This window comes from Pteronotus mesoamericanus, unplaced genomic scaffold (genome assembly GCF_021234165.1).
Source record: "Pteronotus mesoamericanus isolate MK-2021 breed Mesoamerican mustached bat unplaced genomic scaffold, CSHL_Meso_final contig_20, whole genome shotgun sequence".
In the NCBI taxonomy this organism is placed as follows: domain Eukaryota; kingdom Metazoa; phylum Chordata; class Mammalia; order Chiroptera; family Mormoopidae; genus Pteronotus; species Pteronotus mesoamericanus.
The window spans coordinates 19,301,595-19,329,231 of NW_026555085.1; the positions used below are offsets into that span (position 1 = coordinate 19,301,595).

Sequence of the window (27,637 nt, forward strand, 5' to 3'; positions counted from 1 at the left end):
TATTTTTTCCTTGGAAGAAATCTCAAGACACCTGTGGACAAAGGAACAGTTAGGCAACTTGTAGTCATTGAGTATTTAATATGTGTTCAGGCCTGTGGCAAGTACTATGGTAGAAACAGGTGAGTGTTGAAATACCATACTCTATTGTCACTGAATATACAAACACTCTCATATGAGATGTCTAAAGTGCAATCTGTACTGGAATGAGGTAAAGTAACTCTTTTATCCTAAGATAGCACACTGATCATCCATGAAGATTCCTGAAAGAAAAATTCATTATAATTTATTTTCATTTGACCAAATGTTGCTGTCTAGAATAACAAACCACATCTCTAAAATGCAAACAGAAAAAAAAAAAAGACTGTCTTGATTGTGTCTTGCTTTACAATATTTTCTGAAGACGCCATATTTACCCCTGACCATTCCAGGTGGCTGAAAACACCATGCTCCTGATTACCTAGGAATTAATATTTTCTCCAGAGAGATGACTTAGGAGGGAGGATGCGGGTCAAGAGTGTTCGGGCCCAGCAAGACTGCATCATCAGCTTGTCCACAGGTTTGCCAGATTCATTCATCCTTGTTCTGTCTCTGCCCCAGGCTATGCCAGTCCACAAACATGGGAACAGAGTGGCAGCACACAAGCTGGACACTGCATGCAGGCCAATGAGGCATACCCCAGCCTCGCATAAATATGAGAAGGGCATGCCTCGGTCCTCTCCGAATCATAGATCAGAAAATTAAGGTCAGTATCTCTTTGACCTATACAACATCCCAGTGAGAAGAGGGAGAAATGAGGCAGTCAGCCTTATCACCATTTCACAGGCCAGAGAATAGCCAGAGAATAGAGACCTCGGGAGGCCATACCTGCAGAGGGAAAGGTGAAATGAAGCTTCTCCCCACTGATGTTCGGCATGCTTTCCATTTGACTGGGCTTTCCCAAACTTGGCTGATCATCAGTATCGCATTGGTGCAAGGGTTAAATATGTGGATTGCAAAGCTATTCCATCTCTCAGAGACTGTGATAAAGTCTGGGTACCAGGCACCACATAACAAGACTCACACATGATTCTAAAGATTAGCATTAAACTACTGCCCTTCTGTCTCCATAATTGTTATGCCTGGGAAAGAAAAGCTCCCAATCCAACAAACTGATCAAAACCACTGTCAGACAGGGAATACCCTGTTTCATAGGATTCAGTTGGGTCTAACTCAGAGGACATCTTTTGAAATTGACAGTCTTTGAGAGGAAATGGCTGAGCTAGACCCAAGCAGCTGACACAGGCCCTGCCAGTGTGTAATCAGAGGAATGGAACATGAGGCCTTTGTCCACTGAACACTTATTTTGGTCATAGAAACTCCATATTATTTTGCTTATAACTTAGGCTCTCTGAGCTGCACTTCATAAGATTTTGAAGTCTCTGTGTTTGAAAGGAGAGGATCGTTTAGCTATGGAATGTCTTTATCACATGGGGTTTGACTGCTGCTGTTTTCAAGGTATTCTGTGGAAACAGCACACAGCTATCAGGCTTGGCCTGAAGACTTGCCCCATTCTGATGTTGAATCATTTGGAGTTTGCTAAATTTTATTTCTGCAGGTGGGCAAATCACTGGATCAAATGATGGGAACTCTTAGAAATGAATTTGAATAAACTCCTTTTTTGATAAACTCCATTTTGTTCAATAAATCACCAAAAAACATTATTTATAATAAGAAATAGTAATAATGTGGGTAACTAAAACACACATAATTATTACTTACATCACTTCTTCCCTCAACCTCACAAGAGCCCAGCCCTGTTAGTAGAATATCATATACATCAATTTAAAATTTTTCCCTTTCCTTGCCCAGAGAAATTATTCCATTTTTAAAAAAGGCATTGCTTTAAATGGGAAAGGAGATGGGTGGGATTTTCATCCACTTAGAAATATGGAAAATTCAATTATACTTACTCAGTCATCTATGTAGATGACTCCAAGATGCAGATGGACATGTTGACATGACGGTGATCCGGGCAGCAGCCTGAAAAACTGGAATTTTCGGGTGCATGTAAAACTACAATGCTATGCTTAAGTGAGGAAATAGCCAAACACTTGGTTAATTCAGTTCTGCTATGTAATATACATGGCCAGGATTTTGCAAAATGTTTAAAACTAAATTCCCAAGGGAGACAGCATTAGTTCTTAGCCTGTAGGTGTGTTATGGACAGCCCCACATGGGCATGACTTGCTAACTCTGCCAGTCCAGAAGCTGGATGCTGCCCTGGAATGGTTAGCTCTATGCTGGGCTAGGGGTGATCCTGAATGGACCCAGCCTTTGCCCTGCCTTGCCACATGAATTAAGGAAAATAATATAGAATACCACTGGGGTGAATTCAGCTCTGACTGTATATATATATATAAAATATATATACATTATACATAAATATAATAATATAATATTATATTATATAAATATTATTTTTTATATAATATAAAATATTATTAATAATAATTATTATTATATATAAAATATATATTTCTTTTTGCTTCACTCCTGATGGCAAAGTTCAAATAATTTTTCTCCTTGCTTTCCTCATGGTTCTTTAAATATGAATTATTGCTGATTTCATGGCTTTCACTGCTCAGGGAGACTTTTTAAAATCATTTCATGACTAGCCCTCATTGGTTAGCAGTGATTTGGTTAAAAACTTAGCTTCCAAATCCTGTTACTCTGACCCTGGATTCCTTTTAATGTAAATCTCTGGAAACTGTTGTTTTGAATGAATGCTGCCTTCCTTCCTAACTGTTTATTATCAGCAATTCCTGGATATTGAATATAAACAGCCTGTAAACACTTTTGAAGGAACTTTGGAGGTTGGAACTAAATTTTGTTTAATGATGCTACAGCATTGGACTTGACAGCATAAAGAATTTAAAAATACTGTTCTAACAGGAATGGAGCTATAAAATGGTAATCAGAAAAATTAATATCAAACATTTGTGGTGACTGACTTACTCTTTTGAAGTTCTTCTCATTAGATCTGCAGAGTATTTTTAAAAATAAAATGTATTTACATAATGGAAATACACATTATTCCTCTTCCACCATTAAAGCCAAAACAATTTCTTATAAACTGAAACTTCTCCTGTGTTCGTGATTCTTTTCTATATCTGTTTCCCCCTCCTTTTATTTTTTTAAAATTAAATTTTAGAGAGAGAAGAAGAAGGAGGGGAGAGATAGAGAGAGAGAGAGAGAGAGAGAGAGAATGAAACATAGATTTGTTGTTCCATTTATTTATGCGTTTCTTGGTTGCTTCTTGTATGTACCCTGACTGGGGATTGAACTCACAAACTTGATGTATTGGGACTATGCTCTAAGCAACTGAGCTACCTAGCCAGGGCTCTTCCTCCTTCTGACTTCGACAATAGGCTTCTGCTTTTATAGAGTTTTTTTTTGTTACCAAGATCATACATTTTTTTCCCTTCTTAGACCTTTCTTTTGAACAATATCACATGAATGCTGTCTTTGTATCTAGACTTTTCCACCCCCTGCCTTCTCTCTCTTGGTTTTGGTGAGCTGACTCTAATTAGAAGTGGCATAGAGAGAAAGACTGGACATTCCCCTAACTGTTCCTCCCCATGCAATTATTTTAATGGATGCCATCATTTCTCCTATGGAAATGTTGGTTTTGGTTTGTAGTTTGGCATAAAAGTACGTTATGGAAGACAAACCTAATGATATCTTTGCTATGTTCTAGTGAGTCTATTTTTTTGCAGTCCTCCGTGGTTTTTAATGTTCTGAGTCTTCTTCTCTGTAAACTTTCTCTCTCTGGCTGAGCTCACATAGTTAAGGCTAAAATCAGTATCTCCAGCCTTCTTCTCTTTATGAGGTTGACTTAACAAATGCTTACTGAGTGCCAACTCTGGGTCAGACACTGTAATGGTGCTGTGCATAATTGTTTCTTCCTTAAAAGTATCTTGCTTTAAAAAGCTGCTTTGATTAGCAGAAAAACATGAACTGGATGGGCATTTGCTAACATTTTCCTGATTGAATAGGCCAGGTAATACGTTCTATTTAAAAAGCATGTTCGATCTATATTTTTGATGTACATGTGCACAACTGTGTTTCTTATTGTTTTCTTATTCTTCCAGTCTTATACTTTCCAATCCTAAGATTCAATTGACACCAATTTTCAGTGTCACCCTTCTTGTCTTCAGGACTTATGCCTTATTTATTTGTATGCAATGTGTCACTTTTGATCCATAATCTTATTTCTTCATCTCACATTAAATCAGTCTTTCATTCAGACTGCCGTAAACTATCTTGTAGCCTTCTTGAGCTTTGTGCTCTATTACATGTCCACTTTTACGTTGTGTTTATCCCTATATTTTTGAAAATGCATTTAATTAAATGCATTTAATGTGTTCCTTCTTCTTAGATTCTTGTCATTCTACGTAAAAAAACAAATCTTATTTCTTATTTTTTTCCCTTTTAGGACTTTAGCTCCATGTGTATGTTCTCTGTCTGTTTTTATTTTTTTTGTGTTAATTTCTCTGGATGCTGTTTTTATTTTTTTCTCCCAAGAACTGAACTACCTCCCATGAACGGTTGTTCTCTGGCATCTTCAAAAACCACTACTCTTCTCGTCCATATCTAGCATGTCTATTTTCCCATCACGATATAAGTTTCTTATCTTCTTCAGATCTTCTTTTGCTGAATTTTTATCTCAGGAGAGTACTAAACAGCTTTCATTCTGGATCTTCAATACTGGCCCAGCTTTGCCAGCCTTCTTTTGCCTGTGACCCTGTCTTGCACAGGTGGCATCAAAATAAGTGTATTCTCATTGACCAAATTGCTATGGGCTTCTTGGTCTGTTTATATCCCTGTCCAGACTGCACAGTGCTTGCAGTAAGGCAGCTGCTCTAGCGCACAGGCTCCCAGACCAGGTGCTGCAGAGGCCTAGAGGTCCATGAGGCTGTCTGGAGAGCCACTCACTGCAGGGCACAGGGGGAGGACTAGCGGCATGGCTCATGATATCTGCCTACGGCACCAACGTGAATTCCTCCTATATATTGGGATTCTATATAAGACTGACATTTGAAACAAAATGGTTTTGCTGCTAATATAATTTTGAAAATGGTTGATAAAGTGAAGGAGCATTGAACATGGGAACAGAAGGTTCTGTGCTTACTGGCTAGGCAATCTTGAGTACTGTCATCTGTAAAGTAAGAATGCTATATTCTGTCCAACTCATTCAGGATGATTACATGAGATAGTGTGGAAATGCAGGAATAACTGAGAAAGAATCTAAGGTATGAAATGAATTTCTGTTTATGCATGTATGCACCTCAAAACAATATTTAGTGAAAAAACACAGGTTGCTGAATGGTAGGTACAGTGTGATAACATTTGTATAAATTTAAAATAAATGCAGAACAAAATTTATTATTTCTAGATGATTAGGATTAGGTGTGAGGACAAAATGGACTGAAGATTGATATGTAAGTGCTTTTGTAAAGAGTAAACCAATGAAGTCAAAGATTAATAATAATTGTATTTGTTACAATATTTTGAGGGTTTTTTGTATTTTTAAAGATATCCCTCACGTCCCAAATCTTTAAAATCCATTTAAATGTGTTCATGACATTGTATTAAATGATTTATTGATATATGTGTATATATATATCATCTATCTATCTATTTATCTATCTGTCATCTACCTATCTATCCTCTTTGTCTAGTCCTTAAAACTGTCTGTTCCCATATGGAAAGTTCAAGGGGAAGAGAAGACAGCCAACTGATATTTGCTTTTACTGGCACATTTATACATTGGAATATATTTAAACCAGTTCATACCCTTTTGTCTGTTCATTGTTTTACTTCTGAAAAAATGAAGAGAAGCTAGAATTCTGGGTGCTTTCATTATTTACTTTTTTTTCAACTGTCTTATCACTTTTCTGTGCTCAGAAACAATTTCTAAAATAAATTAATCTTTCACTGACAACTTGGAATGCACATCAAAAACTTCTTCCTTCTCAGGATTGAATGTCTGCATATTAACCCTTTGAATCCATCCCTTTTGAGTTACTAATTGGCGTCCCCACTACATAACCTCGCATTCACTAGGATCCTGAACACTCATCTCCCTGAAAGGGCCCTGCACGCTGCCTCCCTTGATGAAATGTCAGGTAGCCAAGATTGCATTTTCTTTCCCTTCTTCAATTTCTAACCAGTAAGGAAGACAAGTTAAGAAGAATATCTTCTTTTTGTCTTTACATATTCCTAGTATTTTTTTCCTTCTTTTTCTTTTTTGATGCAGCTCTGACTCATTTTAATACTTATCTAAATGTACTCATTTGCAGTTTAGAGTTGGCATTACTTAGGAAACAGGAAGGAGAAGTTTGGGGCTGGGGGCTGGAGCCTGGAGATATGGACTGTAGCACGTTTTGGAATTAGCACATTTTAATGTTAGCCTTATTGGTGTCCTATTCTCTTCCCAGTAGGGTTTGATGTATCTTGGGCTCACAACTTTTGCCTCCTTGCCTGCTAGTAGTGCCCCATTGTGACTTCTCATGGAAGAAACATCTTGTGTCTCCTATCAACTGGAGGGGTGGGGCAGGCATGGATGTGAACCCTATTTTATGGCTTAAAAAGTGGACATGATTCTTATGTTAGTCTATGATACAGCTGTGATTAAGTTTTGGGTCTTTAGGTGCCTAACGTCAGCCTCTTTCTACTGCATTTTTTGTTCTAACAAAGCAATCTTTCCAGTCTTGTTGGATCCTGCTTTACTCAGCCCACAAAAATGCCTAGACATTTTCTCCAGCTATACTCACTTTCGTGGTGATCTCATTCAGTTCCATTTTAAATACTATCTATATGATAATAACTCCTAAGTAGACATCTCTTGATCTGATCTCTCCTCTGAACTCCAGTTTCATTTATCTTACTTACTTGACATCCACCAGGATTTTTAATAGGCATCTGAAATTTAGCTTGTCTGAAATCTTAATTCCTCCCCATCCCCAAACTGACCCCTCCCCAAGCTTTCTCAGTGTGGCAATATCACTCACCCAGCTGGCTTTTGCTAGAAACCTTGGAGTCAATACTGACTCTTAATGTTTCTTTTATACCAATTATTTAATTTGTTGATCATGTTTGCCCTGCTTTCAAGTTATATCCCAAATCTGGTCACTTCTCACTATTGCTCTTCTATTATATTACAAGGCCAGTCATTTCTTATCTGGTCTGTGATAGAAGACTCCTAACAGATTCCCCTGACCCTACTCTGACTTGCTAGAGTCTGTTTTCCACACAGCTGCCAGAACCTAAGTCAGATCATGCCATTCCTCTGCTCAAAGTTTCTAATGGCTTCTCAGCATATCTGTGTGTGTGTGTGTGTGTGTATATTTCAAAATCCCTAAAATGAATGTAATTACCTATAGGATGGGCTGCTGGTCAGCTCTCTAATTGCATCTCCTGCCTTCTCTCTCTCCCTCTCTTTGCTGTAGCCACACCAATCTGTTTTTCCACAGGTTGGCAAGCACACTTGGCTTCAGTCTTTACTATTGATGATTCTCTGCTTGAATTATCTCAAGATATTTATTTGCATCACTGTCTGTTCCATATTCTTCAGGTGTCCACTCAAGTATCATCTCCTCAGAGATACTTGACCATGTGAACTAGAAACTGTAGCTCTATCCCTCAGTATCCTCTTTCCTTCTTTATTTCTCTTTACAGAAGTTATTACATCCTACTCTCTAGGTTCATCCATGCTGTCACGAAAGGTAAGAGTTCTTTCTTTCTGTTGCGTAGTATTCCATTGTGGTAATGTACCATGGTGTTTTGACCCACTCATTCACTGATGGCACTTAGGCTGTTTCTAGCCCTTGGCTATTGTAAATAATGCTGGTATGAACATTGGGGTGCAGAGATTCTTTTGAATTGGTATTTCAGGATTTTAGGGTACAAGCCCAGCAGTGGAATTGCTGGGTCAAAGACAGCTCCATTTTTAGTTTTCTGAGGAAATTCCATACTGCTTTCCACAGTGGCTGCACCAGTCTGCATTCCTACCAACAGCACACTAGGGTTCCCTTTTCTCCTCATCCCTGACAGCATTTGTTGTTTGTTGATTTGTTTATGATGGTCATTTTGACCTATAAGTGGAACCTAATCAGCAAAACAAACTAGTTAGCAAAACAGAACCAGAGACATGGAAGTAAAGAACAAACTGACAGTAACCAGAGGGCAGGAGGGAGGGTGATAATGGGGAAAAGAAGTGAGAAGTGTCAAATCAAGGAACATGTATAAAGAACCCATGGGCAAAGACAATGGGGGAGGGGAGGGAGGATTGAATATGGGAGGTGGGAGGTGGGGGGTGTAGGGCAGGGGAGAGTAATGGGGGAAAAATGGGGACAATTGTAATTGAACAACTATAAAAAAATTAAAAAGAAGTTATTACATCCTGACTTTAAATATCTCTTTTTATATTTAATTTTTTTTCATTTTCCTCTATTTGCATGTAAGTTTTATGAGAGACAGACATTATCAGTCTTGTCCACAACTATGTTCCCTGTTCTAGAAACTGGAACAGTTACTATACCCTAAGAATAGATTAAATCAATAAGCATTTGTTAGCTCAGTGACTAGGATAGGATACTTCAGGCTAAACTATTAAGAAGCACCCAGATCAAAAGAAATCCTCTGACCAGGAGTCATCACTCACTGAGCCTCACTCTAATTGGGCATACACTATATACATTGTACAATTCATTTTGGGTATGGGTTAAATTACAAATAGTCTGTCTTATCTGAGCAGTTAACATCACTTTGTTTCCATAAGTACACTTATATTCCTTGGACTACATATTTATTGGGTGCATGCTAGAGTCCAGGTTCTGTACCTTTGTATTCATCACCTCATGTAATCATCACCAAACCCAAGGGTACTGTTAAGCTTCAGTAGCTTGCCCCAGGCCTCATGGCTGGCCAGTGGTTCAGCCAGAATTTGAACCTCAAAAGCCTGGCAAAACAGCCACACACTCAACCACCACAGCTCTGCATCCTAGTCTAATGATCTTCTTTGTGTACCCATTTTTGGGTTAGAAGATATGACTTTGCTGCCAAAGCATCGGTGCACTGCCTGCAGAAGATTGACAGACCATTACCTATTTATTGAAGTAAGTGGTGGTATAACATTTTTCTTTTTAAGATTCAACAACCCATTAATTCTGCAGCTTTAGAACGACCTGCCCCATGTGCTGCTCGATTATTCTTTCTACTTGTGATCATTGAACAATAAAGAAACCATGTTCTGGCCATCTCTTCAACCTTTGCCCCGCCCTCCTCCCCCTAAGAACTGATCGTTTCCTATGTTCTGCAGGCTGCTCATTATGATACCGGGTCACTGTGATGCCTGAGTGCTAAGGACACTGGGAGCGAAAGTCAGGCTTGCACAGTTAGATTGATAAGCAGATGCTAAGCCGATGTGACACAGCTGCTACTGCTGAGCCAGGAAAAGCAGGTCAAGGTTATTAGGAGAAAGTGTGACACTTGCCCATAGCTGGGAGCAAAAATATACCCATGAACCATTTTCTTTCCCAGTCTCTCTCTTCAAATTTCTTATCATCCTTTCTTTTTATTTCTTTATGTCTTCTCTCTTGGAGGGGCTGTGGTAAAAGAGATACATATTGAAATCAGTGGTCCTCTCTAAGTGAAGGACATCTATGAATCAATAACTTTTTTTAACCTTATATGCATTCTTTGATCTTTCAAATAGTACCAAACTTTAAAAGTCAGATTCAAAGATTACCAGTGACCATCTGCCATTTACTATTTGATTCTGTTTGTTTTTAAGACATGGGTTCACATCTGAAACATACTGGATAGCTTGTATTAATGTATCAGATACTCATGGTATATTATATTAGCATACATACGATAACCAGGGAGTTTTGTTTCTTGTTTCCATTTCTCATTGAATTGAGTTTATTCATGTCTAAATTTAATTTTTCATCCAAAATAACCTGTGTCCCTGAGATATTTTTAGATTTTTCTATATAATTTTGAACTGAATATGATTTAATTAGGTGAAAATGACCACATGAGATAAACCAACCTTAAATTATCTTCAGATCAAGAGTTCACCAGTATCTACTGGTAGATCTTGAAGCCACGCCAAGACCACTAGCTGGTAGATTTGCTGTGCCCCTGTTTGGCATTGCTCTAATCATTACCAGAGGTGTGGGCCTCACAGAAAACCCATTTTTTTCTACAGGATCGCCCACCTCCAAAACTTGCACCTGCCTTCTGACTAGTTCCTGTCCTCTACCTGGAAATCTTCAGGCTCACCAGATGTTTGGAGATCTCTGCTTTTTTTCCTTTATAGTCCCCCCTTTAGTGTGTGCTATGTGAAACATATAAAGAGCACTGGGCTGAATTTTTGGTTTATATTTGAACTCTGGGCCTTATCAGCTCTGTGAGTTGAGAATATTAGTCATCTCTCTGAACCTTGGTTTCCTCATTTGTCTGAGTAGGGTGGTAGCAATGGAACAAAATCCATCAAGTTCCTAACAAAATACACCTACAATAAGTAATAATTATTTTTATAATATTATTATTGGTTCACTTAATTAGATTTAATGCTTCTGATAATAAACCACTCAAGGCAGAGAATGGTAGATGGAGAATAAATTAAAATGGCTTTCACAAGTTCTGCTTGTAAAAGATATGAAGTTTAAACAAACAGAACTATCATACTTAGGGTAAGTAACTGGGTCATGGAGAAAAAATATCAGATCTTAAAAATATAAAAGCGAGACCAGGATTGAACAGTATATTTTTAGGTGACATCTATAAAATGAGAAAAAAATAGTGCTTACTCCACTGGGTTTTATGAGAATAAAATGACATAATACATATAAACACCTAAAACACAAAAGGAACAAAAGAAAATGAGGTGTTTTCATTAATGAATAAAATTACTTAGATATTTATGTCTGGTAGATACCAATGATTATGGAGGCATGTCTTTTTGCATTGAAATGCTACAAGTTTGATTATGATATTTCTTAAGCTTTGGAGGCTGGCTAAATTGTTACTATCCTAGGGCATCTCTTTATCACCTATCTATAACTATCTACCTACCTATTCTCTCTCTCTCTCTCTCTCTCTCTCTATCTATCTATCATCTATCTATCAATCATCTGTCTCTATCTCCTGTCATCATTATATCTTATATCTTGGTACAGCATACAGCACAGATTTAGCATTTAATGAATGCTTATTGAATAGGTGGATGAACAGGTAGAGAAGCTACCTGTCCTGTCTAAATCTGAGGGTTGTTTAGTTGAAACCCTATCATTTTGATACAAACTGAAATTCCTTTATTTTCCTTTTTCATTTTCCCCACCCACCCCATTCCACCAGGTATTCAGATGCTAAACCAGGTACACAGTTCTGTGACATCTCTACCTCTTCTCACTCTAGAAAGCATTTTCTAGAAAATAGTTTGTGGTCACCAAATTCTGAGCCCATGGGGTCAGGTAGGGAGAATGAATGAGTACAATGGGCTGGGCAGCAGTGGATTATGGTCCCCCCACCCCCAGAAAGCAAGCTCTGTGAGAGCCACAGTCTCATCTGTTTTTTTCACTAGTGTCCATGCAGCACCAAAAACAGTGCCAACCACATAGTCCTTCATGGATAAATATTGGTGGAATGAATGAATAGACAAACACTCAGTATAGGCTGACTGTTGCAAGGCAGCAATGAGGAAGCAATGTTGTGCATCCCATAGTTCTCTCATGATAGTGCAGAGAATCTACTTTCATGTGAAATCTCTTGGTTTCAAATGTTGGTAACAAATTAAAAATATTAAAACACTATGTAGATCAAACAAAAACATACCTAAGGGGAAAATTCAGCAGCTAAGCCCTGAGCAGTTTTAGACCTGTGTTCTCAGTGGTAGTTTATGCAGTGTTTTACCACTTGCCACAGCATCACTTTTGTTACTGCATTCCTTCTCCATGTGTGCTGAATAATATAGATAGTGTTATAATTCATTTCATAGACAAGGTCACTGAGACTCAGAGAAACTAATTGACTTGTTTAAGGTCACAACACTGTTAACTAGTGGAACTGGGATCAGAACCCAAGATTTTGACCTCAAATCCTGTGCACATTTCGGGATGCCATTATAACCATTCTACCACATGCCCTTCAGGAGGACAAGTCATAAACCATGTACTTTGCTTAACTTGTAGTCTCTGCCATACTAGCTAAACATTAATGTGCTATTTAGTGTTTAAGCAGTGTTTTCTGAGTGATTAAGTATTCCTATTTCAAATATTTGGTCCTATTTTGCTTCTCATCTGCAGTATTTTAGTGCAAATAGTAGATGTTTGATGGATGAATATTTTAATACATAAAACTAAAGTAGTGGCTGGAAAATCTTAAGATTCTTCACTAAATCATTTGCAAATTATCAGATAACTTTTGAAACTTGCAATTTGCAGGGAATAAAAATAGTCAAATATATCAGAACTTGTAGGTTGGTAACTGTGGACAGGGGCCCTTAGACAGGAATTCATCAAATCATTCTTTGGAGATAACCTCTATTCCTCCAAATCTTAGATATCTGGTTGAGCCAAAAACTTCATGTATCCGTCCACTTTCTGATCTGTTTTATTGGTGAGAATACTGAAAATATTCCAATGTAAATTGTATTAATTTCCTATGGTTGCTGTGACAAATGACCACAAACTTGGTGACATAAAGCTTCAGAAGTTTATTCACTCACAGTTTTGGAAGCCAGAAGTCTGAAATCAGTTTCATTGGACCAAAATGAAGGCGCCAGCAGGATTACATTCCCTCCAGAGGCTCTGGGGGAAAAATCTGTTTTTGCCTCTTTCAGCTTTCAGTGGCTGCCTGCATTCCTCGACTCGTGGTCACATCGCTCCAGCATCTGCTTCTGTTTCTACTGCCTTATTTTCTTTTGTCTGTGTCAGTTCTTCCTCCGTGTCTTATGAAGGCATATGGGATTGCATATTAGGCCCATCTGATAATTCTGGAGAATTTCTCCAACTGAAAAATTTTAATGACATCTGCAAAGAATTTTATTTATTTTTTTGTCATATAAGGTGATAGTCACATTTCACAGATCAGGTCATGGATATCTTTTAAGGGAGCCATTCTTCTGCCTACAATAATAATGATATAATTTTAGCCTCATATGAAAGTTCATTTTCCTTTTTAGGAAACTAAAGTTCAGAAAGGCTAAGTAACCTGCTTTAAGTCACCCAGCCTGTTCCACCTTTTTTCCTCACTCCTTACATAGGCCAGTAGCAAAATGAAGTAAGATAGAGTGCCCCCATTTCCTGTTCTCATCACCAAGTCAATTAGGTAACACGCTTTCGCCTCCCTTATTAAACTTCATGAGACCGTTTTTGACTCCTTTTTCCCTTCAAGGCTGCGTTAATGTCCATTTTATCCTCACTTCACCTGTGTGCAAAGTCGTGCACCCAGGACAGAGGCCACATGCCCATGCAACTCAGACTTGTCATAATTTACTCATGGGACAATTGGGGAGTATCAAGTTCCCTTTATATAACTGGGTCTAGAACTCTTCTGGACTTTAGCATTATGAAGTTGGGTTACAAATGTCATGAGAACAGACTTTCTGGCAAGATATCTAACATTACAGCTTCCAGTCTTAACCAGATATAGCAAGAGCCTAGCTTTTCCCAGGGTATTTTAGTGCTTCAGGTTCTGGTCCCAACTGGAATCAAGTGCTAAAACAACTTCCAAGTAAACATTCAGACTGTTAGTGAAAAAGTTTAGTTCAATATTAAGTGTATCAATAGGTGAAGTTGGGAGAATGGGAAGTGAGAATAAGTGGAAGGAATATGGGCATTTTTCCCCAAATTATCCCTGTGTAAAGGGACACGTTGGAAAGGCCTAGATTTATTGAATCTCTGATATGCCATTTTCCAAACAGTTATGTGCAGAGATAGGGCCAGCTTGGCTGTATTGTTGCTATACTAATGTGGTGGCTTAGCCATTTGGAGTTAATTGTTAATCAAACCAGGCATTATGGGCGATACTATTCTGAGAGGTAGAAAGACCAAAAAAAAAAAAAAAAAAAAAAAAAAAAAAATTCCAACATCTTATTATCCTTGTCATCAAAAAGCTCTAAACATTTTTGTATAATAGGCACAGGAATGGCAGAGACGGGGCTATTTTAAGAACCAAAAATGCCTTCTCTTTTTGGTTTCTATTTTTAAATAATTTTATCTATGAACTAAAATCAGTTGGGAAGGATCTACCACATAGCAGAAATTCAAAGGCTGGCTTCTAGCAGCACCCTCTCTGTGACACTCATTTTTGTTATTAAGAGAAACCACTTAACAAACCAATTGTCAACAGGGGGAGATGAAAACACAATAGTTAATCAGGTTTTACAAGGTCACACATCTAATTCGAATTGTAAAAGGACCCCATTAGTGCCTTCTTTCCCTTGTTCTTGAATGTAGCCTTTTTCCAAATTGAGGGCTCACCACTTTGGATCCCCCTACAAGATAACAGTCAGTTAATAAAGACTTGAAGTACTTTTTTCCTTAGCGAAGGCCCCCTTTGGAGCCTATTAACACCCTTTTTTTATGGGGAGCCGAGCAAGTAGCCTCCTCCCAACATGTGTTGGCACTTTCTAAAAGGTCATTAATGCTCCATATTTCAGAGCATAACAAACTGAGGAAGGCTCACAAGTTGCCCAGCAGGGGTAAAATAAAAACAGTGAGTAATTTACAGAGATTCTTGTCTCACCTAGGTGGTGCATGCCCAATGAGAGAGAGAGAGAGAGAGAGAGAGAGAGAATATTAGGAACCGTACCCCCTCCAGTAAATCTGAAGTGTGCTAGGAATTTCCAGGTAAAATCTAGAAGTGAACTTTTAAGAAACAGCCTTGATTAAACATTTGCGCTACAGAAAAGCTATGTCACAGTGGTTCATATTCCTATCCTTGCTCTTTAAAACCCATTTTCTATATGGGTGGGCATTTTTGCCTTCTGATTATTCCTGAAACGCTGATGATTCTTTGATAATGTACCACATTGAAACTGGAAATTGACAGGCAAACATGGAGCTTTATTTACTATCAAATTTTGGAGACATTCTTTGTTTTATAAAGTCATCAAATATTTTACAGGGAGCTACTTGCATTTTAGCATGTTGCTAAAATTTGCATTGGACACTAGATTAACGGGGTTTAGTTTCTTAAATTATATGTGGTCTGAGAATGAATGTAGAAAATTAAAAAAACTTCAAAGTGTTATCGCAAGTAAAAGGTATACTGAAAATTCACTTATATACGTCTTTGCAGAGTTGACCAGCCAATGTCCTTTCTGTTTTTAAGGGCAGATAGATACCACATCAACTAATACACAGTAGTCCCTTCTTGTTTCCCCAGAGGATGCAAGGACCATCACCACTGGTTCTTAACCCTGACAAGGTGTTCCTATTCCTCTTGTATTTATAAACTTATTTTAAACTTATTTTGTGTACCACCCAGCATTTGGTAGAGAGGATCATACTGAAAATTGTCCTTTTATCATTTATACCTTCTGACAGTGATGGGGATGTTCATGGCCCATCTTCTACCATTTTTCTGTCTTCCTATAGAGTCAGAGATGTAAGCAAGAAGCAACATGGATTACGGATAAAGGAAGGATCCTGTAATAGCTGCCAGACAATTATTTCTTCAGATAATAATTGTCTAGTGACTAGTGAAGGCTAGGGAGTTTGATCCTTTATCAAATTCAGCTTTCAAGGTGACACCATGTATTCCAACAACCATGTTGATCTCTTATTATGTGATAGATGCTAATTTGGATTCTAAGGAAACAACAGTGAATAAAGCAGACAAAACTCCCATTCTCATCATGCTTGTGTGTGCGTGAGGGAGAGGGAGAGAGAAATAATGAGTATGATATACAAGTATATTAAACATTATGTTATTTTATACATCACATTATTACATGAATGGTAAAAAAGGGAATAGATTTCGCTCAGAAATTGCCATTTGAGGAAAGACGAGAGAAATGCTTTTTCTACTAACTTGATAACTGATAGAGAAAATCTGATTATTTCTACAAAAGAATTTACATTAGGAGAATTAAACAAATTTCACTTCCAGTTCAAGATAAATATGTCAACTGCCTTAAGGAATTTATAAGTAAGTCAGTAGGGTGGGGAGGAGAGGATGGGATGGGAAAGTTGGGGAGAGGAGAGAGGTCACCTCTCATTGGACTGATCAGAATTTGGTTTCACAAAATCTGAGGGGCAGGCAGTTTAGATATTTGAGGTTCCCAGTAAATATCAATTTCTCAGATAAATTTATGAAGAAGTTTTGCTTCAAGACTGCCAGTAATCTGGTGGAATTTAGAGCTTTTATTGCTGGTGATTGTGCTGTTGCAGGATACCATTAAGCACAGCTCCTAAGAGAATAGATTGGGCCAAGGCTTGTGCTGCCATTTTCCCAGGCCTCTAGGAGAGGAAACATAACCAGAATTTGGAATCTGTGAATTCCCTAATCTTGCTGACCATTAAGCTTGAGTCCAAAGGCGCATGCCTCCCAGAGGACATTTTAGTTAATGCTTTCTTTATTCCTGGTAAGCATTTTGGCCCAATCCCCTGTCTGTTCTCTTATTCAGGTAAGGAGGGCTGATCTTGAGAACTAAATCCTTTTGCCCCTCTTGCCTCTACATTCCTGGTCACTGGAGTGCCTGGCTCCTCGGCCTCTTCTGCTAGGCCCACTCCTGACCTTGGCTTTTTATATAGTAATGAAAAAAAAAGTGAAAATGATAACTTGTCTTGATCCAAATGTATTTATTATACCCCCTTATCTCCACGTAAAAGTGCTCCTAAGGATTCTATTTAGTCCTTCATCCTTTCAGAGTTCTTCCTGCCTGGGAAAGAGTGACTGGGAACCCCAAGCTCAGAATAGAGCTTGAACATAGGCATTCTCACACAGATCTTAAAGAATGTAATATTGCACTGAATGGAGATGCCATAGTATAGTTACTAAACGTTAAGTAGAAGACACTGAGTTTGTTTCTAGTCCCTCCACAACCCCTTGGTTACAGGGATATATAGGGTCCGGCAGAAGTAATGCCTGTTTGAGTGTGGTTGGTATGGTAATAATATAGGTGTAATAATTTATAATTTTAATCTGAACGTTTCACCTAAAGTGTCACATGGTGTGCTTAAGTGTGATATTGTTACGTTACAGAATTATATGCCTATGATCCTCTATATAAGATTTTATAATAAAAAGGGGCATTGTTCTATACCCTGTATTTTCTACATGAACCTCTCCTACATGAATGTATATATCTTATAAAAAATATTTATTTTTTTTACAATACTACTTTGATTTTTCTTTCTTTTTATATTTTTATTACCTTATGTTTTACTCTAGTAGTTTTATGGTTTATTTTTTAAACTTTAAGTGGTAACCTTTAAGTATTTGAATTATGTTCAATAATTTTATGGTTAATTATAAAATATTCATCCTTTTTATATGAACTATTTAAAGTTTATTTTGGAATATGAAATGAGGTAGGAATACAACTTTGTATTTCACTAAGTATAAGTGCTGATTAATTTTCTAAATGTTACTTACAATTTCTAGTTCCTGCTTACCCCTGAATTTGAAATACCCATTTTATAGTGTTCTAAATCCCAACATATTCTTGGATATATTGTTGAATTTCTATTTATTCTGATATGTTTTTTCTATTCCTGTAAAACCAGCATACTGTTTTCTACAGTGGTTAAATAACTTTTATTAATTTAACATCTGACAAGACAAGCACTTTTTTTCCCCCCAGAATTTCCTTGTTTGTTATAACATATTCATCTTTCAAGATGGAATTCTGCACTATTTTTTCAAGGCTCAAAAATAGTACTCTTTTGGATTTTTAATATGGATCATATTGGCAATAACAGTTAATTTAAGGAAAAAGGGTATTTTCTATTTTTGTTTCTAAACACCCAAGAAACAAAACCCAAGAAATATGGCTTTTTCAGTAATTCATTTTTTAAAGTGTTTTCCAGCAATATTTTGTTTTCTTTACACATAATACACCAGTTAGGATTTGTCATTTGTTAGTAACAGAAACGGAGTCTAGTTAGTGTAAGCAGAGAAGGAATTTATTCAGAGGACATTGGAAGCTCATAAAAATGCTAAAAGATTGGAGAACTAAGCTTAGAAAAAAGGTAGAAAGCAGGGCAGCTCTGGCAAGAAGCACTTGGTAGTCTTGTCTGGGAGCTGAAGCAGGAAAGATGAACATGGACTATTTTCTTATGTTCTTGCCTCGTGCTGCTTCAGATCAAATCCCCCTTTTGTGAGTGAGGAACCTGATTGGCTTGGCTTTAATCATATGTCACACCCTTGGCATAAAAGAGACTTACATAACTCTGGTGAATCTCTATATCCATGTAACAGGGTATCCCAGCTGAATCTAAAGGGAAGGAAGGCTCTCGGAAGCTGGTGATCTTACCCTCAACAAGGCTTCGTCTGTTTTGTCCGACCTGTGGAACTGAGAAGCATACTGAGTAAAGACTGGGGACAGGATTAATGCCTGCAGTCCAAAGATACATAGATATCTTTGGAAGAATTGGAAGGATGTGATGGAAGGCAAACACAACATAGCAAACTGACTGAGCAACAGGGTGTGAAAGAGAGTGAGATGAGAGAAGCTGATCTGGGTATAGTATATGACTGTTCTCTGACTGTGCCATGTTCCAGTCCCTCTGACAGCAAGAGTGTCCCCTATGTCCCTTTATTTAAGTGATATGTATATAAACTAAAGTGATTGCCTTCCTTGGTTTTACCAGCTGTGTGTAAATGTAGTTGCAAAGTGGGAGTCGGTGAGTGATAAGAGGTGAGTATTGAGGGTTTAGATTAGCTCCAGGGCTATGATGTATGGTTGTGTGGGTTGTATTCTGCATAATTTCAGGAACTGTCCTTCACATGAAGTACAATATGCATACACGACCTTTATGGCTGTACTTCGTTGCTCTGTTAAGAGTCAGCATCAGTTGGGGCAGTAGGGACAGCAGCATCCCAGGGGAGCTTCAGTGGTCTGAAATGGGGCAGCTATGGTAGGGCATGCAGTGGGCTGGCCCTTCATGATGGGCAAGTGTGGACAAGGGCATAAATTAGAGTGCTGGCCTGCGGAAACTCTTGAGTACTATGCCACACTCCTGAGCTTCAAGAGACACTGGAGTTGAGAGTAAATCTTCAAAAGTGGTGGAGGAACTGCCAATGTCTGTGGAAATTAAGAGAAACTTGGTGTGATGATGCAGCCTGATTTTGTAACCCAGGTTGTAGGATGCTGGAATTTTTTGCATTATTTTTGTGACCAAATGCTGTTCATTTATTTTCAGACGTCAGATTTATGGTTGGGTCCTATTTTTTTTCTTTTTGGACTAAAACCGCTTGTTAATGGGAGAATTGCTACTGCTTGTTAAATTCTCCATGTGCTGTCTTGCTATGAAGGAGCGTGCAGTCTGGCTGTCACTGCTGTAGTGTGTTCTCTCTGAACCTTGTTAACTGGCACAAACAGTAAAGTGAAGTGACATTACATGGACCGATGAGCTGAGTTCTGCACGATAAACCACCAGGAAATAATTCTTGGCCATGACATTTAAAGGAAGAGGAGAAGAAACGATGATTTTAAAGAAACCTTCACTAAAGCGAAAAAACTCAGAATTTTTGTTGAAAAGTACACACAGGAGGAGACTGACCCGTGGAAAATTATTTTCCTTTCAACTTAATCATAACTAGATATACATGTTGGGAGGTATTTGTAAGAAACATTTTTACAGGTGGAATTTCTAAGTCCACAGATATGTCAGTATCTGAAAGGCCCTCTGGCTCTAGCACTTTACGAAAATTGACAAAAATGCAATCCCTGCTACAGTCATCTCTGGAGTACAAGCAGAAGAGGGTGGCAATGAGCTCATGAAATGGTGGAGACACAAAGATGACTCAGGCCAAGGGGCCCCGACTGCATTTCTACTCTTTTTGCATGTCACCTGTCTCACCATTGTTTGACCACGTGACGTTCACCATGATGTACCTACCTATTTTATCCTGAGCATTTATATAAGGCCCTCAGGAGGAAAGGAAATCCTTTTTTTTCTCTTTCCTTTTCTTTCCTTTTTTTTGTTAGGGTGGAAATGTGAGGTAACTCACAGAAGGAAAGAGGGAGTAACTGGCCTGGTACCCCATATGCTATTCCTGGGTAGAACTAGAAAGAGGATTTATGAAGAACTTGTTTCTTTAGAATGGATTTTGAGGAAAAATTGTGATTCATGAAACACTTGCAATGAAAGAAATCAGCTAATATATATAAGAGGATCTAAATGCCAAAACTTTTGTATTATCTCGTCTAGTGTGGATATAATTATGCTCATATTTTTCTAGGTACAGTGAACTTCATTGATGGTGCATGACAAGGTAGGGTTCCCTAAGCTCCTCCCCTCCTTCAGTGGGTCTGGGATGGGAATGGTTGAAGTCAGGAGATTCTCAGTATGTTTGGGGGTCTATTTGGGTCAAGGACTCCGCAGCAGCTGAGGGCCTCTCTTCTTGTCTCTGGAGCTGGTGGTCCAGGGGGCTCTTACTCCTTGGAGGCCAGGTGGACCACAAGGTCCACCACCCTGTTGTTGTCACCAAATTCATTGTAATACCAGGAAATGAGCTTGACAAGTGGTCATTAGGGCAATGCCAGCCCCAGAATCATAGGTGGAAGAGTGGGTGTCACTGTTAAAGTCTCAGGAGACAACCTTGTCCTCAGTATAGCTCAGGATGCCCTTGAGGGGACCCACTGATGCCTGCTTTACTACCTTGTTGATGTCATTGTATTTGGCAGCTTTCTCCAGGCAGCAGGTCAGATCCATGACCGATATATTGAGGTGGGGACAGAGAAAGCCATGCCAGTGAGCCTCCCATTCAGCTCAGGGATGATCTTGCCCATAGCCTTGGCAGCACCAGTAGAAGTAGGGATGGTGTTCTGGGCAGCCCCTTGGTCATAATGCCACAGCTTTCCAGAGGGACCATCCATGGTCTTCTGGGTGGCAGTGATGGCATGGACTGTGGCCATGAGTCCCTCCACTATACCAAAGTTGTCATGGATGACCTTGACTTGGGGGGACCAAGGAGTTGATGATGTAAGAGGCATTGCTGACAATCTTGAAGGAGTTGTCATACTTGTCATCATCCACACTCATCACAAATATGGGGCACCGCAGAAGGGGCAGAGAGGACCACCCTCTTCGTTCTACCCTTCAAGTGAGCCCCAGCCTTCTCCAAGGCAGTGAAGACACGAGTGGACTCCATAACATATGTAGCACCAGCATCACCCCATTTGATGTTGGTGGGATTTCAGTCCTAGAAGTTAGAGGTAAACTTTACATTGATGACAGGTCTCCTATTCTCAGACTTCACTGTGCCTTTGAACTTGTCATGAATAAAATCATACTGGAACATGTAGACCATGTAGTTGAGGTCAGTGAAGGAGTTATTGATAGCAACAATATTCGCTTTGCCAGACTTAAAAGCAGCCGTGGTGACCAGACACCCAATATGGCCACATTCATTCACTAGGACCTTCACCATCATGTCTCAGGGTTGCAGCTGGCACTGCACAGGCTTCCTGTGGTTGTAGCTTTCTGTTCTATCATTTAACTCAGAATTCCTTGAGTACTATCCACCTTTATCTGATTTTCCTCAAAGTGTTTTAGGGAATTTTAACTCTGAGAATATGTAGGTGAACTTGGTTGGCTATTGATATAGGTGGACCAAGGCCACTAAAGGAAGAGACCATTTTCTCAGAATAGCTTACCCCTCACTAGATCTTCACTTTGTCTCATTGTCTTAAATCCCCTTAGGTTACTAAAAATTATTCATATTTAAATTGATTTAAATGTCTAATTTTTATCCTCCCATCTTCTTTAGGATTGTTAAAAAGTTTAAGTTTGGGGATAGATAGAGGAAGAGATCAATGCAAAAGGAGGTTCTGAGGTGTGTATGGCAGGGATAAGCTGCCTGAGACTAAGGGAGAGGGTGCCTAAGATAGCATGGCCCACTCTCAGGGTCAAGTTCCAGGATGCAAGCATTTTGACCTCTGAGAGCAGCAGAATGCTTCTACCCCTATAACCAGTTTCTGGCAGCTTTCTCTGTTGTGATGACACTCTTTTTTCCCAAATCTTATCGCTCTGGGTTTGAGGACCTGTAACCAATTCCCAAAGTATCTTGGCCTCTTAGGCCAATGCAATCCAACCATGTCCATGCTGAGAATTCTCTCCTCAGTTTCCTCCCAGCTGGAGTCACATTGGATCAAGTGATGACTCACTGGACTGTGCACTCCAATTTCCCTGTAAGAAAGATAATGAGAAAAGGAAATGCCTACAGGGGAAGGAGGATAGAGTTGGTTTTGGACTCTTTCTGAAATTATGAGGCAATATTTATCTTCTAGGTCTTGGTGTGATGCTAGCTGGGGGAGGCAGGCTCTGTATCCTTGTTTTAGGAACACTGCTTTCTTTTCCCCCTTATTAAAATAAAGGAAGAGAATATTTTTTAGTTTCATGTGTTTAGATAGTTGCAAAGTGAGCATGTTCTTGGGTCAGGCTAGCTAATTTGGCCTCCTGACGCAGGAGAAATTTGGAGCCAAAGCCCTGAAATAATATACCACAAATAGCTATGATTGAGTTATATGTCTCTTACCAGTCATTTTCAGTTAGCTTTTTGTAATCAGCAGGGTGGTATTATTTTTACTACATTAATAATTCATGCCTTATTCTAGAAAATGAATGTATTCACATTTGGGATTGGTCAAAAGAAGTAATTTGGAGTTTTTGCATATGCAGAGTAAATTTGGGTAGAGTAAGAACGAAAGGGGATTAACGTTTACTGAACATGTTTTATTTGCAGGTATTGTTTAGGTGCTTTATGTATTTTCTTATTCAATTCTTCACTGTAATAACAAAAATAACACCTGTTTAACAAAAGTATCTTTATGATAGTTTGTAGTTCAGCAATTTGACTTTCACTGAGCTGAAGTAAATTCAAGGTCACTCAGTTTGTAAACAGTTGAGTTGCATTCAGATTCAGAATTTTGTGACATCAAATCTGGGCTTTTTCTCTTGCCCCATGGTGTCTCTGAAAATGATGCTGCAAAGTCTGTCTTGTCAAAAATAACTCTGGCACTTATCTGCCATTGGGCTTGAAATTGTCCTCACTGAAGTCACTGAAAGACATCATTTCTAGAAGGTACTTATTAAAATGTAATTGTGCCACCCAGAACAAGTACAGTGTGGGAGTCCTATTAATCAGACCTACCCCCTGCTTCAACCCCTTACCATAGTTTAATGATAGACTCAATATTTGAGCAGAAGAGGGCTTTGGGAGGATTCAGCCCTCCTACTTCTTTTTATAAATGATGAAACTGAGATGCAGAGAGGCTAAGTAAACTTCTCAAAATTATATAACTTGTATGATTAGTTATATCAGAAATTAGGGCTCTAGGATGAAATTTTATTTAGGGAGTGAGGAAGGGACACACATGTTCAATGTTTGGAGTATTTCTAGTGAAAAATATTATACAAATAGCACATTGAGGAAGCATAGGCATCCATGACTCTACTGCCTTGGGGACCTGAGGTGGAGGGAGGCCCAAAAGTAGGGGGATACCTATCATGAGGAGGTGAACATTGCTGTTTGCCAAGGACCAGTCCTGTTAGAAAGCTTGGATCATTAGAAATGTTCAGGTAAGAATTTACCATTGTTTTCCTTTCTTAAGAACGCTTTCAATCACTCCTATCTATATTTGATCAACTATTAGCTCATGAAAGACTTAAAGGCAAACAAACAATACCCTTCAAGAACAGCATATGCAGTTTATATATAATTTGCAGGCCAACGTTTTAACAATGTTTGGCACCTGAAAGGGGAACATCAGAAAACAACAGTTTAAAATTGTGATCTCCATCAAATATTTGGCATGTCAGGGTGATTTTACTTGACAGCCACACAGACAGCTTCCATTTAACTGTTAATGGCAAAATAACACTAGATATTAGACCTCGGTCCTTGAGTTTTGGCCAGGAAAGAATTCAGAATCAAGACTTAAATACAAGCAAAAGTTTATTTGGAAAGCCACAGAGGTAGAAGAAGTGAGCAATATAAGAAATGGCCTCAGGAAATAAGTTATAGAGGCAAAAGAAGGCTCTTGAAACTTAGGAGAAAGAAAGAAAATCTATCCACCCCTGAGGAAGGAAGAGGAGATAAGCTCAGTTGTGCTCCAGAGAGACAGAGAGAGCTGTGCTGAGTCCTTTGTCTTGAGGGTTTTTTTCTGGAGGTGTCAGGGAAGGATGTCAATAGGATATTCATCAGCTTTCCAGATATGTCTCCTCAGGGTTGTGGTTTCCACTGATTGGTTAACACTGGGGCAGGGGTCTTTAGTAATCCCAGCTGGTCCTGATGTCAGCCAAGGTGTCACCCTGCCTGGCCTGCTGCTTTTCTGGGCCTGGAGCTGAAATGCAACTGAGGCCTAGATGTTATCTCTAGTTTGACCAAAACTCTGCCTCTGTAGTCAATAGACCCAAGACTTTGTTCCTAAGATTATTTGATGCAGATCAGAACCTCATTGTCCCAAAATCTTAATGCTTAAGGGAACGGTTGTGAAAGGCTTGTATGGGAGGCATATGAGACTATTCTCAGGTTCCCTGGTGTCTCCTATAAGGGAGTCTACTGCATGATTAGTGACATGCCAGGGGAGGAAACGTCAGGGGAAGGTTCAATCACATGGCCAGTGATATCCTAGGGGAGGAAAGGTCATCCCTGGGGTGAGGTCCCACTCTACAATTGTTCATTGCTAGGCACCTGGGGCTTTCTGCCCCAGTGACCTGTATCTGGCCTATCGTTCCTACTCTGCTCATGTCTGTCCAACTGCCTATGACATCATAACCTCTCTGAGTCTAATAAATGGCGCTCTAGGGGAAAATGGCAGGTCCTGCAAATGTGATAGCATTCTGTCTGGAGGGGTCTCGTTTTAGTACTCATTTAATGTGAAGAAAGCCTTTTACCTCAAGCATATAAAAGAGCAATTCTGGTTCCTGAAAGAGAGAAATGTTACCCTGCTTGCCTCAGCCTAGGAAATAGCACCACCGGCAAACTTGGCAGCTGTTCTGAGGAGAGTTGTGTGGCCAGCTCTTCAGGCTAGAAGTGTAATGGTAACTGCATAATGATGTCTGAGAAAATCAAAGACCAAAGGAACGATTACAGTTTGGTAGAAACAAATATACAACCAAGCCCAACTTTTGGATAATTTCTGAAAGGATGCCCTTGGGTCTTGGGGAGACATAATGGTTATAGATTCTGTAGGAAAATCATAATCATGAGAGGGCATTCAAAACATCCAATAACCTGCGGTTAAGCCTGTGTGTGTAATTGTGATTAGCTGGTCAAGGGAGGGCAATTGGAGATCAGGAAGCCAACAAAGACATGCCTGACTATAGCAATGGAACTATGGTGTGAATGCTTAGACAGAGCACAGAATAGAAAGGCCTCATTTCTAGGTCCTGTGTGGAAACACCTAGTGTTGTCTGTACCATTCACTGGCTACTTGCTCTTGAAATATCACTTATCCTACTTAAATCTCAGTTTCCTTTCTGGTAAAATTAAAAGTTTTGACTAGATGATTTCAGAGGTCCTCCCAGCTATAACAATGCATAATCCAGTTAAAGAACACATTCTAGGTCTTTGTAGTATTTATGTATTTTTTTTCAATTCTTCAAATGGTTGAGTACCTACTAGAGGGTCAGTTTTTTTGGCAGTGGGACCCTTGCAAAGAATAGCCAGTTCTGGTTCCTGGCCCTAAGAAATTGATAATTCAGTGGTGTTAATGTCCTGAAATATATGCGAAGTTCAATACTAAAGGGATATTTATTCACTGTGCTATGCATGATGAGAGACAAAAAAGAAAGTAGGATTCTATATGGCCCCTTTAATTCAGAAGACTGAAGTGACACACATGGAACAATTAGAAGACAATTAAATGATAAACTTTGGATGCTGACTATAAATGTAGTTAGGATTCATAATGTGGGCTGGGAAGTCAGAGCAGACACACTGAGCAAGGAGAGACCTGGTGGCACCTTGGAGGGGTATTATGATTTGAACATAGATAGAGAAGAGAGAGAAAGAAATGCCAGCTGGGAGAAATTGTATAATAATTAATAGAAAAAATATTCAGAGTTTTTCTCAGAAGCACTGAGAGTTTTAGCTGTCCTCAGCCAAATGTTAACCCAGATGGTATATCCAAATTTCATAATTAACAGTTCACCCAGTCACCACAGGTGCTTAAGTATAAGTCTCATGTTATTTATTTGTGGGACTAATGCAGAACAAGGAAAAAGCCTAGGAGTGTGGGGGGTGAGGTGGGTGTGGGATGATTCCTCAGGGCGGTTTTCCAAGATGGGTAAGTTTGATTAGTTTTTGTTTGGTCATTGTTCTGAAGCTGCATGTAGGTTTCATCTCTGTGTGCCCACAATTTATCTGTGTTTTTTTAGGAAGCCACAGATGGCCTTGACAAGGCCAGTACATGCATATATACAAGGACACAGTGCCTGGCACAACACTTTTATTTCCCTTGACTGCTGAAATGGGAGGAAGAGAAGGTGAGAAATAATAAGATAACAATTAGTCATCATTTCTGCTGAAAACACAAGTTGGAGTAGATCTTGTACTGCTGATGGACATTGGGAAGGGGGTAAATGGAGGAAATACCTTTAGCACAGTTCCCAGAAACAGTGAGGGAGCCACCCTGTACTACCTAAGGGGCTGGGTTCAGTCTCCTAACTTGCTGCTCCATGTACCAGCCCTTTTCTCAGCGGCACACAGGTGTCTTCTGTCTTAAAGGCCCTAAACAAAATTGCAAAGAGAGCACAGTTTATCATTTTTGTCTGCCTTTTTTCCTTTCTGGCCCTCTCCCAATTCCCATGAGGGAAAGTTGAACTTGGATTATCCATTCCATCCTTGGAGCTCTGTGTTTAAACATTCCCCTGCTTATGAAGTTGGATGGTGGCATGGGGTCCCAGTCTCCCAGGTTTTAGATGACATTTCCTTCATGGTGTTTGGTTGGCTCTTGTCCAACCTGAAGGCTTCTTATAGGATTGTTAAAAAATTTAAGTTTGGGGATAGATAAAGGGAGAGATCAATGCAAAAGGAGGTTCTGAGGTGTGTATGGCAGGGATAAGCTGCCTGAGACTAAGGGAGAGGGTGCCTAAGATAGCATGGCCCACTCTCAGGGTCAAGTTCCAACTCAGGGCTTCTTGTCCAACCTGATGATACTGTGGCTTTGTTGGGAAAAGAAGACTATGTTCTTCATGTCTTCTGCATTTTGAGAGCAAGACATCCTCCCTTCTGCCAGCCCCTGCCACAAAGCAGTCCACACTGCCTGTGCATGGCCAAGCCAACGGACCGTGTAAAGAAAAGCTTGGATTCCTTCTGAGAGGAAATAAAGAGGTTTCTTACTTCCTTCTTAATTCCTATGAGGTTCACTGATTTAAAAATGGTTTGTCCAAAAACACCCAGCAAACTG

At 39.2% G+C, this 27,637-nt stretch overlaps 1 pseudogene; it reads right to left on the reverse strand.

Moving 5' to 3' along the window:
- Positions 1 to 20,656: 20,656 nt before the first annotated feature.
- On the reverse strand, positions 20,657 to 21,654 carry LOC129067083 (glyceraldehyde-3-phosphate dehydrogenase-like; annotated as a pseudogene).
- Between the last annotated feature and the right edge of the window lie 5,983 nt (positions 21,655 to 27,637).